This window comes from Caretta caretta, chromosome 23 (genome assembly GCF_965140235.1).
Source record: "Caretta caretta isolate rCarCar2 chromosome 23, rCarCar1.hap1, whole genome shotgun sequence".
In the NCBI taxonomy this organism is placed as follows: Eukaryota; Metazoa; Chordata; order Testudines; family Cheloniidae; genus Caretta; species Caretta caretta.
The window spans coordinates 16,090-20,000 of record NC_134228.1 but is presented as its reverse complement, the minus strand read 5'-3'; positions in this window follow the sequence as shown (position 1 = coordinate 20,000).

The window sequence follows — 3,911 nt, the reverse complement described above, 5'->3', positions numbered from 1 at the left end:
AGGGTTAGGGTTAGGGTTAGGGTTAGGGTTAGGGTTAGGGTTAGGGTTAGGGTTAGGGTTAGGGTTAGGGTTAGGGTTAGGGTTAGGGTTAGGGTTAGGGTTAGGGTTAGGGTTAGGGTTAGGGTTAGGGTTAGGGTTAGGGTTAGGGTTAGGGTTAGGGTTAGGGTTAGGGTTAGGGTTAGGGTTAGGGTTAGGGTTAGGGTTAGGGTTAGGGTTAGGGTTAGGGTTAGGGTTAGGGTTAGGGTTAGGGTTAGGGTTAGGGTTAGGGTTAGGGTTAGGGTTAGGGTTAGGGTTAGGGTTAGGGTTAGGGTTAGGGTTAGGGTTAGGGTTAGGGTTAGGGTTAGGGTTAGGGTTAGGGTTAGGGTTAGGGTTAGGGTTAGGGTTAGGGTTAGGGTTAGGGTTAGGGTTAGGGTTAGGGTTAGGGTTAGGGTTAGGGTTAGGGTTAGGGTTAGGGTTAGGGTTAGGGTTAGGGTTAGGGTTAGGGTTAGGGTTAGGGTTAGGGTTAGGGTTAGGGTTAGGGTTAGGGTTAGGGTTAGGGTTAGGGTTAGGGTTAGGGTTAGGGTTAGGGTTAGGGTTAGGGTTAGGGTTAGGGTTAGGGTTAGGGTTAGGGTTAGGGTTAGGGTTAGGGTTAGGGTTAGGGTTAGGGTTAGGGTTAGGGTTAGGGTTAGGGTTAGGGTTAGGGTTAGGGTTAGGGTTAGGGTTAGGGTTAGGGTTAGGGTTAGGGTTAGGGTTAGGGTTAGGGTTAGGGTTAGGGTTAGGGTTAGGGTTAGGGTTAGGGTTAGGGTTAGGGTTAGGGTTAGGGTTAGGGTTAGGGTTAGGGTTAGGGTTAGGGTTAGGGTTAGGGTTAGGGTTAGGGTTAGGGTTAGGGTTAGGGTTAGGGTTAGGGTTAGGGTTAGGGTTAGGGTTAGGGTTAGGGTTAGGGTTAGGGTTAGGGTTAGGGTTAGGGTTAGGGTTAGGGTTAGGGTTAGGGTTAGGGTTAGGGTTAGGGTTAGGGTTAGGGTTAGGGTTAGGGTTAGGGTTAGGGTTAGGGTTAGGGTTAGGGTTAGGGTTAGGGTTAGGGTTAGGGTTAGGGTTAGGGTTAGGGTTAGGGTTAGGGTTAGGGTTAGGGTTAGGGTTAGGGTTAGGGTTAGGGTTAGGGTTAGGGTTAGGGTTAGGGTTAGGGTTAGGGTTAGGGTTAGGGTTAGGGTTAGGGTTAGGGTTAGGGTTAGGGTTAGGGTTAGGGTTAGGGTTAGGGTTAGGGTTAGGGTTAGGGTTAGGGTTAGGGTTAGGGTTAGGGTTAGGGTTAGGGTTAGGGTTAGGGTTAGGGTTAGGGTTAGGGTTAGGGTTAGGGTTAGGGTTAGGGTTAGGGTTAGGGTTAGGGTTAGGGTTAGGGTTAGGGTTAGGGTTAGGGTTAGGGTTAGGGTTAGGGTTAGGGTTAGGGTTAGGGTTAGGGTTAGGGTTAGGGTTAGGGTTAGGGTTAGGGTTAGGGTTAGGGTTAGGGTTAGGGTTAGGGTTAGGGTTAGGGTTAGGGTTAGGGTTAGGGTTAGGGTTAGGGTTAGGGTTAGGGTTAGGGTTAGGGTTAGGGTTAGGGTTAGGGTTAGGGTTAGGGTTAGGGTTAGGGTTAGGGTTAGGGTTAGGGTTAGGGTTAGGGTTAGGGTTAGGGTTAGGGTTAGGGTTAGGGTTAGGGTTAGGGTTAGGGTTAGGGTTAGGGTTAGGGTTAGGGTTAGGGTTAGGGTTAGGGTTAGGGTTAGGGTTAGGGTTAGGGTTAGGGTTAGGGTTAGGGTTAGGGTTAGGGTTAGGGTTAGGGTTAGGGTTAGGGTTAGGGTTAGGGTTAGGGTTAGGGTTAGGGTTAGGGTTAGGGTTAGGGTTAGGGTTAGGGTTAGGGTTAGGGTTAGGGTTAGGGTTAGGGTTAGGGTTAGGGTTAGGGTTAGGGTTAGGGTTAGGGTTAGGGTTAGGGTTAGGGTTAGGGTTAGGGTTAGGGTTAGGGTTAGGGTTAGGGTTAGGGTTAGGGTTAGGGTTAGGGTTAGGGTTAGGGTTAGGGTTAGGGTTAGGGTTAGGGTTAGGGTTAGGGTTAGGGTTAGGGTTAGGGTTAGGGTTAGGGTTAGGGTTAGGGTTAGGGTTAGGGTTAGGGTTAGGGTTAGGGTTAGGGTTAGGGTTAGGGTTAGGGTTAGGGTTAGGGTTAGGGTTAGGGTTAGGGTTAGGGTTAGGGTTAGGGTTAGGGTTAGGGTTAGGGTTAGGGTTAGGGTTAGGGTTAGGGTTAGGGTTAGGGTTAGGGTTAGGGTTAGGGTTAGGGTTAGGGTTAGGGTTAGGGTTAGGGTTAGGGTTAGGGTTAGGGTTAGGGTTAGGGTTAGGGTTAGGGTTAGGGTTAGGGTTAGGGTTAGGGTTAGGGTTAGGGTTAGGGTTAGGGTTAGGGTTAGGGTTAGGGTTAGGGTTAGGGTTAGGGTTAGGGTTAGGGTTAGGGTTAGGGTTAGGGTTAGGGTTAGGGTTAGGGTTAGGGTTAGGGTTAGGGTTAGGGTTAGGGTTAGGGTTAGGGTTAGGGTTAGGGTTAGGGTTAGGGTTAGGGTTAGGGTTAGGGTTAGGGTTAGGGTTAGGGTTAGGGTTAGGGTTAGGGTTAGGGTTAGGGTTAGGGTTAGGGTTAGGGTTAGGGTTAGGGTTAGGGTTAGGGTTAGGGTTAGGGTTAGGGTTAGGGTTAGGGTTAGGGTTAGGGTTAGGGTTAGGGTTAGGGTTAGGGTTAGGGTTAGGGTTAGGGTTAGGGTTAGGGTTAGGGTTAGGGTTAGGGTTAGGGTTAGGGTTAGGGTTAGGGTTAGGGTTAGGGTTAGGGTTAGGGTTAGGGTTAGGGTTAGGGTTAGGGTTAGGGTTAGGGTTAGGGTTAGGGTTAGGGTTAGGGTTAGGGTTAGGGTTAGGGTTAGGGTTAGGGTTAGGGTTAGGGTTAGGGTTAGGGTTAGGGTTAGGGTTAGGGTTAGGGTTAGGGTTAGGGTTAGGGTTAGGGTTAGGGTTAGGGTTAGGGTTAGGGTTAGGGTTAGGGTTAGGGTTAGGGTTAGGGTTAGGGTTAGGGTTAGGGTTAGGGTTAGGGTTAGGGTTAGGGTTAGGGTTAGGGTTAGGGTTAGGGTTAGGGTTAGGGTTAGGGTTAGGGTTAGGGTTAGGGTTAGGGTTAGGGTTAGGGTTAGGGTTAGGGTTAGGGTTAGGGTTAGGGTTAGGGTTAGGGTTAGGGTTAGGGTTAGGGTTAGGGTTAGGGTTAGGGTTAGGGTTAGGGTTAGGGTTAGGGTTAGGGTTAGGGTTAGGGTTAGGGTTAGGGTTAGGGTTAGGGTTAGGGTTAGGGTTAGGGTTAGGGTTAGGGTTAGGGTTAGGGTTAGGGTTAGGGTTAGGGTTAGGGTTAGGGTTAGGGTTAGGGTTAGGGTTAGGGTTAGGGTTAGGGTTAGGGTTAGGGTTAGGGTTAGGGTTAGGGTTAGGGTTAGGGTTAGGGTTAGGGTTAGGGTTAGGGTTAGGGTTAGGGTTAGGGTTAGGGTTAGGGTTAGGGTTAGGGTTAGGGTTAGGGTTAGGGTTAGGGTTAGGGTTAGGGTTAGGGTTAGGGTTAGGGTTAGGGTTAGGGTTAGGGTTAGGGTTAGGGTTAGGGTTAGGGTTAGGGTTAGGGTTAGGGTTAGGGTTAGGGTTAGGGTTAGGGTTAGGGTTAGGGTTAGGGTTAGGGTTAGGGTTAGGGTTAGGGTTAGGGTTAGGGTTAGGGTTAGGGTTAGGGTTAGGGTTAGGGTTAGGGTTAGGGTTAGGGTTAGGGTTAGGGTTAGGGTTAGGGTTAGGGTTAGGGTTAGGGTTAGGGTTAGGGTTAGGGTTAGGGTTAGGGTTAGGGTTAGGGTTAGGGTTAGGGTTAGGGTTAGGGTTAGGGTTAGGGTTAGGGTTAGGGTTAGGGTTAGGGTTAGGGTTAGGGTTAGGGTTAGGGT